Raw genomic sequence first — 14,164 nt, forward strand, 5'->3', positions numbered from 1 at the left:
AACAGTTACCTTACTATGACAATTAATATGACTTAGCTTATATGTGAAGATGCAAAAACTATACTTTCACTGACTTATAAAAATTTATTATTTCTTTCCCAACTTTACTGTTCAGAAGTCCCATTGAAATTCTTGTTGTCTGTAAGCAAGGAGAATGGAAAAAAAAATTGAGGAATGGTATCTCTTTTATAAAACTCAAGACACTTGGGCTTTCTAAACTTCTACAACTACTGCATATCCTGCCTTGGGAGACCCTTTAAAGACATAAAAATTGTTTTTCTTATTGGATTTCAGATATTAAACCTATTCTCTCGCTGGCGTTGATCCTGTAATTTCTCTCACCAGACCTACTCTGTGAGTTTTGCAGGTGACCATGCCAACTAGTTGTAGCAAGTTGCTGGCAGATAAAGCCAATTTTCTTCAAGTAAAAAGATCTCTCTCTGGGTTTGGTGTGTCAGTCACGATTCTTTAACTCTTTGGTCTCTGGGTCTTTTGTTTTCTGCTCACTTCTACATTTCAGTTTTTAAAAGTATTGCACAGCAGGTAACTTACTGATGGCTTTTTTTTTTTTTAATCTTTTCTCCTCCGTTCTGCTCAGGGATAACTCCTTTGGCCACCTGTGTGTTTTTACCTCTTCTGCTGACTAACATTGTTAGTGTTAATGCTTCTCTTTTTGGTTCATAATTATGAGCTTTTTTTCTTTAAATTTTATAAAATATGCTCATATTGTTAATAAACTAGAAAGGAGATAAGAAAAAAATGCAGTCATAATGTTACTTCACTAGCAAACCACCCTTGGTGTTCTAACATTTCCTTCTAATCTTTTGACACATGCAAACCTTTTAGTGTGGTCGTAATCACAGAGTAAGTAACCTAAATAATTTTGCATATTAATTTTGTATTATTAGTTTCTTTTTCCAGAGGCTCTTCTATGTTGTTATAAATTTTCATGGACATAATTTTATTGGCCCGTTAATATTGCATTATGTGGATGTATTCTAACATAAGTATTTTCCCCACTGTGGTTCCACTGTTATCAGTAACGTACAAGAGCGTCTGTTTTAGTGAATGATTCCCAGTATCGGCATTGTTTCCCTTCCCTCTTCTCCTAGCTGCCTTCTCTCCAACTCTCAAAAGCAACCATGATGTCTGCTATTGCTCCTGCTTCCTGTGTCTTAGATCCTTCTCGCTTTTCCTGTGAGGTGTCCCACTCTAAGAGGAAAAGGGGGACATGATATGGCCACCTTTACAGGATCCTGCCAAACTGAGTAAAGCGATTTCTGGGATTAAGGAAAACTACAGTACTTGTTGGAAGTACATTGAAACCAGAATTATGAACCAGTTTCAGAAATATACTGTGGTTTGTAAAGTCTACCTTTTTAAAGTTACAGGAAGCATGATTTTAGTATTTTAGTGTCTTCACTAAAGGAATGTGAAAGAGAACTTAGAGTCCTATCAAAATGTGAAGTGAGAGGGGTAGTTTAGAAAGAAGGGAAAAGGACTGATTAGGATCCTTAGACTGTATTTTTCAAGTCTCTAATGATACCATCTTGGACTCCCAATTCCTCATCTGTAAAATGGGAGGACTGGAATATGGAAAACTCTATGATCCCCTCTATATTCTATGGCCAGGGGACAGTCAAGCTAGAAACCCTTCAAAGGACTCATTCTTGGTCTAAGGGCTGGCTAACTTTAGTGCTATGCTTTACATATTTTAGAAAAAGCTCTAAAAGGCATGTATAGACCACTCCCTTCAGAACACTGGTAAAAGTGAAGTGAATTAATTCCTTTGAAAAAAGCTATATAAGCAGAAAATTCTCATGTACAGAGAGCCACCGGGCTTTTTTAGATCCACTAATATGGGCTATATCAAGAGTGACAGGCTCAGCTTAGGGCCAAAGAACTGTTATTTTCCTTTCAATTTCTCTGTTAACATTCTCACATCTTCTGCTGTATTTTCCTTTGCATGCTGCCTACAGCCCAGCAGGATTTTAAGGAAAAAGAATAGTACTTGTGGCAGGAGGGAGGGAGCGGGTCTAGAGAAATGAGAAGAGGCACATTCTATAGCTTTAATTTCTGAGAGATACAAATCTATGCACTCTTCATTCTTTCTTCCTCCCACATTCTAAAGGAGAGGCCAGTTTGGGGACACGATTAGGACTGCATGCTAACCAACTGATCGGATAGGAAAAAAATATTCTCTAGTATTTTGGATTTTATTCCAGGAGTCATGACCATTTGCTAAAAGAAAAGGTCTTCCAAGTATTACACTATGTTGCCATCTGCCTTACTTCTCAAAAGAGATAGTAAAGAAGAAGGCAGGTAAAAGAAACTGGACCACTTTGCTTTGCTAGGAAAATAGCAGTGAGATCGAAACACGCATAAAAGGGTTTTCACGTTTTGAATTTTAGAAACTGCTTCACATTCGAAGTTAAACTTCACATTATCTTTTTTAAATGTAAGATTGCTGGTGTTTCTTTTTCCCAAGTTGAAACTAAAAGCAAGACTTCGAAGTAAATCATAAAAGAAAAAAAATTACAATGTATGCAACTGGACAACTAATAAAAGTTAATTATTTAATTCATGAACCAGAGTGGTTAAATTGTAACTTAAACCTAAAGTAAATATTGCTTTCATAAATACCAGTTTTCACTCTGCCCATTTTTGACTCACCTCCTTTTTTAAATGACCTCAAGATTCAGAGTGAGCTTTTTTCAGCAAGATTTTTTTACCAAAACCCATAAAACCTAGCCTGTATATGCAAAAACCAGTAACAAATTATGTGAATTTTGTATCACATACTGTGCCAAACCTCACTTATAGATAACTGCGGATGCCAGCTAAACACTTTGTACCATGGCTGTCTTTAAAAGATAGCTGAGCCGCTCTGCCTACAGGGGACCTGCGGAGTATGGCTGCGCATAGGCTTTGCCACCAGGAACAGAGATCTGGGTTCTGGCTCTGCTACTCTCTGGTTTGGTGGCCTTGAGCCAGCTTATTATTATTATTATTATTATACTTTAAGTTCTAGGGTACATGTGCACAACATGCCGGTTTGTTAAATAGGTATATATGTGCCATGTTGGTTTGCTGCACCCATCAACTTGCCATTTACATTAGGTATTTCTCCTAATGCTATCCTTCTCCCTGCCCCCCCACCCCACAACAGGCCCCAGTGTGTGATGTTCCCCACCCTGTGTCCAAGTGTTTTCATTGTTCAATTCCCACCTATGAGTGAGAACATGTGGTGTTTGGTTTTCTGTCCTTGCGATAGTTTGCTGAGAATGATGGTTTCCAGCTGCATCCATGTCCCTGCAAATGACATGAACTCATCCTTTTTTATGGCTGCACAGTATTCCATGGTGTATATGTGCCACATTTTCTTAATCCAGTCTATCATTGATGGACATTTGGGTTGGTTCCAAGTCTTTGCTATTGTGAATAGTGCTGCAATAAACATACGTGTGCATGTGTCTTTAAAGCAGCATGATTTATAATCCTTTGAGTAAATACCCAGTAATGGGATTGCTGGGTCAAATGGTATTTCTAGTTCTAGATCCTTGAGGAATCACCACACTGTCTTCCACAATGGTTGAACTAGTTTCCACTCCCACCAACAGTGTAAAAGTGTTCCCATTTCTCCACACCTCTCCAGCATCTGTTGTTTCCTGACTTTTCAATGATAGCCATTCTAACTGGTGTGAGATGGTATCTCATTGTGGTTTTGATTTGCATTTCTCTGATGACCAGTGATGATGATTTTTAACCTCCATGCCATTAACTCGCTTGTAAAATGGACACATGAAGAGTATGTATCTTATAGTGCTGCTGTGAGGCTTAAGTGGGACGGTGCATAAAATGGCTCAGCAGAGTGCTCAGAGCATGGCAAACCCTCAAAAATGCCAATTGTTTATTCACGTATTCAATCAACAACCAGTGAACAACAAACTTTGTGCCCCCGTACTGTTGCAGTCATTGAGGATAAGGCATCAAAAAAACAAACACCAATTCCTCCTCTGATGGAATATATAGTTCGATAGAAAATAATACCTAATACTTTCTTACTATTATTGCTAAACCAGTAGTGCTCAATGGCCCCAAGGGGACATTTGGCAAAGTCTGGAGACATTTTTAGGAGTCACAGCTGGAGGAGAGTGAACTGCTGCAAGTATCTAGTACGTAGAGACCAGGGACACTGATAAACACCCTAGTATGCACAGGACAGTTGTCTACAACAAGAACTATCAGGCCCAAAATGTCAACTGTGCAGACATTAAGAAATCCTGTTTTAAGTTACTGACTCAGTTAATCCTTAGAATACCCTATGAGGCAAGAATGATAAGGATAGGCTGGGTGTGGTAGCTCACACCTGTAATCCCAGCACTTTGGGAGGCCAAGGTGGGCGGATCACGAGGTCAGGAGTTCGAGACCAGCCTGGCCAACATGGCAAAACCCCAACTCTACTAAAAATACACACACACACACACACAAATTAGCCTGGTGTAGTGGTGCGCGCCTATAATCCCAGCTATTTGGGAGGCTGAGGCAGGAGAATCTCTTGAACCCGGTAGGCAGAGGTTGCAGTGAGCCGAGATTGTGCCATTGCACTCCAGCCCGGGTGACAAGAGCAAGACTCCGTCTCAAAAAAAAAAAAAAAAAAAAAAAAAAAAAAGATAAAGATAGGCATTTTCTTTTTCTAGTAACCAACAGTAACCATATATTACAGCATGAATAAGACTATACATATCATATACATATTTACAATAACGTTTATATATTTTATGTAATATATGTTATTTGTAAAGTACTCTACACGTTAGATACAGATACATTAAAACATACCTTCCTAGCATGTGCTTTTTAAAAAAGAAATCAGCTGATGGATTTTACAAAAGAGATTGAGTTCACTTTACAACCAGTGGCTGTACCCTTGTCATCTAGATTTTAAATTATCAATAATCTCTTCTGATTCTCGCTCACGTACTACAGAGGGTAATCTTTTGGGCCACATCTGTAATGATTCCAATATCAGACAAGGGGACTTCGTGGTGCACTAGAGACACCAGAAAAGGAGCTCAGAAGTTCAAGATCTAGTTTAATTATCTCACTGCCTGGGCAAGTCACATAACTTCTCTGGGCACCAGAGGCCCACCATTACAAAAACATGGGGCCATAATACCTTTGCTGGGGATTCAGAGGTTGGCAGGATAAAATGAGATAATGTGTGAAAGCACTATGGAAGCCACAATGACCCATCCCACATTCACCACCTCCACCACTGCCAACTAACACCCACTCAGCGATCGCTTTCTTTTCACCATACATTTACTCATCAAATCTCATCACAGTCTGAGAGGTAGGTATGCTGATCAATGCAATGTGAGGAAAAAGAAACTGGAGCACAAAGAAAGGATAACTTGCCTGAGGTTACAAGTTCAGTGAGTGGCAGAGCAAGGGCTCCCATCCACAGTCTGGTTCCAGGGCCTGCCCTCTTAGCCAGTGTGGCCCTCTGTCTGATTTGGTGTTGGTGCTTGGAGCATGTCCTCACATTAGCAGTGAGGCCAAGCTCACTGTTCCCTTGATTTCTAGGAGCTGCTCTGCTCTATAGGAAGTCCTCTTTACTCCTTCATCCTGATTAGCCAGCCAGTTAATTCATTGATCAAAGCAAAGAAGATGAAGTCTCATTTAATTAGTTTTTTCAACTACATTTTTAAAAACAGGTACTATGTGTACACAACACATGCTTCCATCACAATACAAAATTCAAAGGCACAGAAGGATCTAGTGACAATTAGTTTTCCTTCTTATTGCATCTTCCAGCTACCCAAGTCCTCTTTGTAGAGACAACCACCACTACAAGCATCTCATACAACATTCCAGAAATGTTCTATACAATATGCTTTCTAAAATAGCATATTTTGTATGCTATATTATGTATATATTATGTATGCTATATTTTGTATATCTATTTTACAACCTTATTTTTTTCACTAAATACTAATTGGGAGATCAGTCCATATTAATACATACAGAGTTCCCTTTATTTTTATTAATGTCTGAAGAGTATTCTGTAATTTATTTAATCCATCTTCAACAGATGAATATTTAATAAATTTCTGATATTTACCAATGCTACAATGAGTATTTTATGTAGAGATCATTTCTAACACTGCAAGAATATACGTAGGATAAATTCCTAAAAGTGGAATTGTTGAGCCCAAGGGTATGTGTCTTTTAACATTTTATTGAAATAGCCAAATTGCTCTCCATAGGGGTTGCACCAATTTATTCTCCCACCTGAAATGCAGGAGATCATCAATGACTTTAACTTTATTTCCATACTCTCATCAAACAGTGTCATAAAAATGTTTTATCCCTGTCAAAAAAATTACATCTCATTACATTTTTAATTTGCATTTCTATTATAATGATTAGATTTAGAATCTTTTCATGTGTTTCAAGAATGAATTGTATTTCTTTTATCTGCAATTGTTCTGTTCATATCCTTTACCTGTTTTTTAATGAGTTGTGTTTTATTTTCTTATAAAATTATAGGAGCTCTTTATCTGTGAGAAAAATTAACCCTTGTCTATAAGTTGTATTTCCTCCAGTTTCATGTTGTTTAAGGCCTTTACAGTAATATTTGATTTGTAAGTAATGTTCATTTTCTCAATTTTTTGCTTTAATAGCTTCTGAGTTTATTTTACATAGTCATCTTTCAGTATCCTCAGGGGATTGGAAAACGCATCCCCTGCTCTGAGATACCAAAATCCACGAATTCTCAGGTCTCTTACATAAAATGGCACAGTATCACACATAATCTTTTTTCCCCCATAAGTTATTGGGGTACAGGTGGTATTTGGTTACATGAATAAGTTCTTTAGTGGTGATTTGTGAGATTTTGGTGCACCCATCATCCAAGCGGTATACACTGTACCACTTTTGTAGTCTTATCCCTTACCCCCGTCCCACTCTTCCCCCCAAGTCCCCAGAGTCCATTGTATCATTCTTACGCCTTTGCATCCTCCTAGCTTAGCTCCCACATATCAGTGACAACATACGATGTTTGGTTTTCCATTCTTGAGTTACATCACTTAGAATAATAGTCTCCAATCTCATCTAGGCACTGCAAATGCTGTTAATTCATTCCTTTTTATGGCTGCATAGTATTCCATCACACACACACACACACACACACACACACACACACAAACACACACATACACTACAGTTTCTTTATCCACTCATTGATTGATGGGCATTTGGGTTGGTTCCACAATTTCACAATTGTGAATTGTGCTGATATAAACATGCGTGTGAAAGTATATTTTTTGAATAATGACTTCTGTTCCTCTGGGTAGATACCCAGTAGTGGGATTGCTAGATCAAATGTTAGTTCTACTTTTAGTTCTTTAAGGAATCTCCACACTGTTTTGCATGGTGGCTATATTACTTTACATTCCCACCAGCAGCGTAGAAGTGTTCCCTGTTTACTGCATCCATGCCAACATCTACTGTTTTTTGATTTTTTGATTATGGCCATTCTTGCAGGAGTAAGGTGGTATTATATTTTGGTTTCGATTTGCATTTCCCTGATCATTAGTGATGTTGAGCATTTTTTCATATGTTTGTTGGCCATTTGTATATCTTCTTTTGAGAATTGTCTATTCATGTCCTTAGCCTACTTTTTGATGGGATTTTTTTTCTTATTGATTGATTTGAGTTCATTGTAGATTCTGTGTATTAGCCCTTTGTCAGATGTACAGAAAATTTTCTCCCACTCTGTGGGTTGTCTGTTTACTCTGCTGACTCTGTTGTCTGTTTCCTCTGCTGACTGTTGCTTTTGCTGTGCAAAGCTCTTTAGTTTAATAAGGTCCCAGCAATTTATATTTGTTTTTATTGCATTTGCTTTTGGGTTCTTGGTCATGAAATCCTTGCCTAAGCCAATGTCTAGAAGGGGTTTTTCCAATGCTGTCCTCTAGAATTTTTATAGTTTCAGGTATTAGGTTTAAGTCCTTAATCCATCTTCAGTTGATTTTTGTATAAGGTGAGGGATGAGGATCCAGTTTCATTCTCCTACATGTGGCCAGACAATTATCCCAGCACCATTTGTTGAAATGTCCTTTCCCCACTTTATGTTTTTGTTTATTTGTCAAAGAACAGTTGGCTGTAAGTATTTGGGTTTATTTCTGGGTTCTCTACTCTGTTCCATTGGTCTACATACCTATTTTTATACCAGTACTATGCCGTTTTGGTAACTATGGCCTTATAGTATAGTTTGAAATCAGGTAGTGGGATGCCTCCAGGTTTGTTCTTTTGGCTTAGTCTTGCTTTGACTATGTAAGCTCTTTTTCAGTTCCATATGAATTTCAGAATTGTTTTTTCTAATTCTGCAAAAAATGATGGTGGTATTCTGACGGGGATTGCACTGAATTTGTAGATTGACAGTATGGTCATTTTCACAATATTGATTCTACCCATCCATGAGCATGGGATGTGTTTCCATTTGTTTGTGTTGTCTATGATTTCTTTCAGCAGTGTTTTGTAGTTTTCCTTGTAGAGGTCTTTAGATTCCTTTCTTAGATATATTCCTACATATTTTATTTCATTTTTTTGCAGGTATTGTAAAAGGGGATAAGTTCTTGATTTGATTCTCTGCTTGGTTGCTGTTGGTGTATAGAAGAATTACTGATTTGTGTAGATTATTCTTGTATCCAGAGACTTTGCTGAATTCTTCTATCAGTTCTGGAGCTTTCTAGAGGGGTCCTTAGGGTTTTCAAGGTAAACGATCATATCATCAGCAAACAGTGACAGTCTGACTTCCTCTTTACTAATTTGGATACTGTTTGTTTATTTCTCTTGTCTACTCTGGCTAGGACTTCTAGGACTACGTTGAAGAGGAGTGGTGACAGTGGGCATCCTTGTCTTGTTCCAGTTCTCAGAGGGAATGTTTTCACCTTTTCCCAATTCAGCATTATGTTGGCTGTGGGTTTGTCACAGATGGCTTTCACTACATAAAGGTATATCCCTTGCATGTCGATTTTGCTGAGAGATTTTTTTTTTTTAGATGGAGTCTCGCTCTGTTGCCCAGGCTGAAGTGCAGTGGCGCGATCTTGGCTCGTTGCAACCTCCGCCTCCTGGGTTCAAGCGATTCTCCTGCCTCAGCCTCCCCAAGTAGCTGAGACTACAGGTGCATGCCACCACACCTGGCTAATTTTTGTATTTTTACTAGAGACGGGGTTTTGCCATGTTGGCCAGGTTGCTCTTGAGCTCCTAACCTCAAGTGATACTCCTACCTCGGTCTCCCAAAGTGTTGGCATTACAGGTGTGAGCCAGCATGCCTGGCTGAGAGTTTTAATCATAAAGGGATGCTGGATTTTGTTTTATGCATTTTTTTTGCATTTATTGAGATGATCATGTGATTTTTTGTTTTAATTATATTTATGTAGCATATCACATTTATTGACTTGCATATGTTAAACCATCCCTGCATGCCTGGTATGAAACCCAGTTAATCATGGTGGATTATCTTTTTGATATGTTGTTGGATTCGGTTAGCTAGTATTTTGTTAAGAATTTTAGCATCTATGTTCATCGAGGATATCAGTCTGTAGTTTTCTTTTTTTGCTTATGTTCTTTCCTGGTTTTGGTATTAGGGTGATGAATTAGGGAGGGTTCCTTCTTTCTTTCTCTTGTAGAATACTGTCAAAAGGATTGGTACCAATTCTTTGAATGTCTGATAGAATTTTGCTGTGAATCCATCTGGTCCTGGACTTTTTTTTGTTGATAATTTTTTAGTTACCATTTCAGTCCTTCTAGTTACCATTTTAATCTGCTTGTTATTGGTCTGCTCAGGATATCTAATTTTTCCAGATTTAAGATAGGAGGGTTGTATTTTTCCAGGACTTTATCCATCTCTTCTAGGTTTTCTAGTTTATGTGTGCAAAGGCACTCATAGTAGCTTTGAATGACCTTTTGTATTTCAGTGGTGTCAGTTTTAATATATCCTGTTTTGCTTCTTAGTGAGGTTATTTGGATTTTCTCTCTTCTTGGTTAATGTTGCTAATGGTCTATCAATTTTATTTATCTTTTCAAAGAACCAGCTTTTGGTTTCTTTTTTTGTATTGTTTGTTTCAATTTCATTTAGTTCTGCTCTGATCTTGGTTATTTCCTTTCTTCTGCTGGGTTTGGGTTTGGTTTGTTCTTGTTTCTCTAGTTCTTTGAGGTGTGACCTTAGATTGTTTGTGTTCTTTCAGACTTTTTGATGTAGTTATTTAGGACTATGAACTTTCATCTTAGTATTCCTTTTGCTGTATCTCAGAGGTTTTGATAGGTTGTGTCATTACTGTCATTCAGTTCGAATAATTTTTAAATTTCCATCTTGATTTTGTTTTTGACCCAATGCTCATTCAGGAGCAGGTTAATTTCCATGTATTTGTATGGTTTTGAAGGTTCCTTTTGGAGTTGATTTCCAATTTTATTCCACTGCGGTCTGAGAGAGTGCTTGATATAATTTCAATTTTCTTAAATTTACTGAGGCTTGTTTTATGGCCTATCATACGGTCTATCTTGGAGAAAGTTCCATGTGCTGTTGAATAGAATGTGTATTCTGCAGTTATTGGATGGAATGTTCTGTATACATCTGTTAAGTCCATTTGTTCCAAGGTATAGTTTAAATCCATTGTTTCTTGGCTGACGTTCTGTCTCGATGACCTGTCTAGTGCTGTCAGTGGAGTATTGAAGTTCCCCACTATTATTGTGTCACTGTCTATCTCATTTCTTAGGTCTATTAGTAATTGTTTTATAAATTTGGGAGCTCCAGTGTTAGATGCATATATGTTTAGGTCTGTGATGTCTTCCTGTTGGACAAGGTCTTTTATCATTATTATATACTGTCCCTCTTTGTCTCTTTTAATCACTGTTGCTTTAAAGTTTGTTTTGTCTGATATAAGAATAGCGACCCCTGTTCGCTTTTGATGTCCATGTGCATGAAATGCCTTTTACACCCCCTTACTTTAAGTTTATGTGAGTCCTTATGTGTTAGGTGAGTCTCCTGAAGGCAGCAGATGGTTGGTTGGTAAGCTTTTATCCATTCTGCGGTTCTGCATCTTTTAAGTGGAGCATTTAGGCCACTTACATTCAATGTTGTTATTGAAATGTGAAGTACTGTTGCATTCATCATGCTCTTTGTTGCCTTTGTACTTTGGTTTTCTTGTTTTTGGTTTTTAACTTTTTTTTGTTTTGTTTTATAGATCTGTGTGATTTATGCTTTAAAGAGGTTCTTTTTGATGTATTTCCAGGATTTGTTTTAAGATTTAGAGCTCCTTTTAGCAGTTCTTTTGGTGGTGGCGAATTCTCTCAGCATTTGTTTGTCTGGAAATGGCTGTATCTTTCCTTCATATGTGATACTTAGTTTCAATGCATACAAAATTTTTGGCTGATAACTGTTTTGTTCGAGGAGCCTGAAGATAGGTCCCCAATCCCTTCTAGCTTTTAGGGTTTCTTCTGAGAAATCTGCTGTCAGTAATCTGATAGGTTTTCCTTTATAGGTTACCTGGTGCTTCTGTCTCACAGCTCTTAAGATTCTTTCCTTTGTCTTAACTTTGGATAACCTGATGACAATGTGCCTAGGCGATGATCTTTCTGTGATGAATTTCCTGGGTGTTCTTTGGGCTTCTTATATTTGGATGTTGAAGTCTCTTGCAAGGCTGGGGAAGTTTTCCTTGATTATTCCCCCAAATATGCTTTCCAGGCTTTTAGAATTCTCTTCTTCCCCAGGTACACCAATTATTCTTACATTTGGTTATTTAACTTAATCCCAGACTTCTTGGAGGCTTTGTATTTTCTTATTCTTTTTTCTTTGTCTTTGTTGGACTGAGTTATTTCAAAGACCTTGTATTTGAGCTTTGAATTTCTTTCTTCCATTTGTTAATTCTATTGCGCAGACTTTCCAGAGCATTTCACATTTCTAAAAGTGTGTCCAAAGTTTCTAGAATTTTTGATTGTTTTTTTTTTTCTTTAAGCTATCTATTTCCATGAATATTTCTCCATTTACTTCTTGTATCATTTTTTGCATTTCCTCAGATTGGGCTTTGCCGTTCTCTGATCCCTCCCTGATTAGCTTAATAACTAACCTCTTGAATTCTTTTTGAGGTAAATCAGGGATTTCTTCTTGGTTTGGATCCATTGCTGGTGCACTTGTATGATTTTCTGGGGTGTTGAAGAGCCTTGTTTTGTCATATTACCAGGGTTGGTTTTCTGGTTTCTTCTCATTCGGGTAGGCTCTGTCAGAGGGAAGGTCTAGGGCTGAAGGCTGCTGTTCAGATTCTTTTGTCCCACGGGGTGTTCCCTTGATGTAGCACTCTCCCCCTTTTCCTATGGATGTGGCTTCCTGTGAGCCAAACTGCAGTGATTGTTGTCTCTCTTCTAGCCACCCAGCAAATCTACCTGGCTCCAGGCTGGCACTGGGGGTTGTCTGTACAGAGTCCTGTGATGTGAACTGCCTATGGGTTTCTCAGGTGTGAATACCAGCACTTATTCCAGTGGAGGTGGTGAAGGTGCAATGGACCCCGTGAGGATTCTTAGCTTTGGTAGTTTAATGCTCTGTTTTTGTGCTGATTGGCCTCCGGCCAGGAGGTGGCGATTTCCAGAAATCATTAGTTGCAGTAGTGTGCTGAGGGAACTGTGATGGGTGGGGCCCAAGAACTTCCAAGAGTATGTGCCCTTTGTCTTCTGCTACCAGGGTGGATAGGGAGGGACGGTCAGGTGGGAGCATGGCTAGGCGTGTCTGAGCTCAGACTCTCCCTGGGTGGGTCTTGCTGTGGCTGCTGTGGGGGGTGGGGGTGAGATTCCCAGGTCACTGGAGTTGTGTACCAAGCAAGATTATGGCTGCCTCTGCTGAGTCATGCAGGTTGTCAGGGAAGTGGGGGAAAGCCGGCAGTCACAGGCCTCACCCTGCTCCCAGGCAAACTGAAGGGCTGGTTTCATTCCCACCGAGCCGCCCCAACAGCCCCGAGTCTGTTTCCAGGGAGAAGGCAAGAGGGGTTTGAAAACTTGCCCAAGGCTATCTGCCTCCCAGCTGCCACAGAAAAGGGCTTTAGTTCTCCCCCTGCCTGTGAAGTCTGCAGGCCTGATTTGGGCCCTCCCCGGAGTTCTGGCAAGGAGGCTTCTCGCCCTGTTCAAATTGTTACAAAGTTCAGCTAGAGAATTCCTTCTCCCTCTGGAGTTTTACCCCTTGCTCCTCTGGCCTCCCTCCTGATGGATCCCTGTGGTGCCAGGCAGGAATGGGCTGCTTGGTGACCCAGTGAGCTCCCAGGACCTTACTGCTGCTTCTTCTACCCCTGTATTTTGCTGGGCTCTCTAACTTGACTCAGCTCCAGGTAAAGTTAGAAACTTCTCCCACAAACAGACCTTCAGCTTCTCCAGTAGGGTGTGTGTTCAGGAGAGGAGGGTCTCCCTTTCCCACTTCTGCAGTTGGGGGACTCACAGTAGCTAGGGCGTCTCCCAGGTCCTACAGGAGCAGTCTGCTTCCTTCAGAGGGTCTGTGGGTCCTCTTGGGATTGCTGGTTTGTTCCTGCAGTGGATCTGGGGCTAAAATTTATAATGCAAGCCTCCACATGCTGCTTTTTCTGGAGCTGCAATCTAGTCCTGCCTCCTGTCCACCATGACCCCCTGAATCCAGTATTGCACATAACCTTCGCACAACCTCCAGTATACGTTAAATCATCTACAGATGACTTATAATACCTAATACAATGTGAATGTTATGTTATATACATATGTGTTACATTGTATTTCAAATTTTGTATTTTTGTATTTTTATTTTTTAAACCAAATGTTTTCAATTCATAGTTGGTTGAATCTGCAATATGAAACCCACAGATAGTGGGATTTGGAAAGGTCTTCTCTACTTGGAGAGTATTAACAAAAATTCATGTTTTCTTTTAGTACTTCTGTGGTTATTTTTCTAAGTTTAAATCTTTGACGCATCAGCAGTTATTCTGGAGTATAGTTAAGAGGTGGTATTCAACTTTCTTGTTTTCCAGATGGTCATCCAATTGTCACAGTTGTATTTTCTACTGAATAATCTCCCATCCCCCCACTGATCTGAAATGTCAGTTTTATTATGTGCAAAATTCCTATATTATTTGGATCTATTTCTTGA

General features: G+C 39.1%; 1 protein-coding gene across 9 annotated transcripts in view; it reads right to left on the reverse strand.

Moving 5' to 3' along the window:
- The window catches only part of NR3C2 (nuclear receptor subfamily 3 group C member 2), a 365,926-nt gene that overhangs the window by 102,609 nt on the left and 249,153 nt on the right, over positions 1 to 14,164 (reverse strand). The gene's annotated exons all lie outside the window — the stretch shown is intronic.

This window comes from Macaca mulatta, chromosome 5, assembly GCF_049350105.2.
Source record: "Macaca mulatta isolate MMU2019108-1 chromosome 5, T2T-MMU8v2.0, whole genome shotgun sequence".
NCBI classification, from domain to species: domain Eukaryota; kingdom Metazoa; phylum Chordata; class Mammalia; order Primates; family Cercopithecidae; genus Macaca; species Macaca mulatta.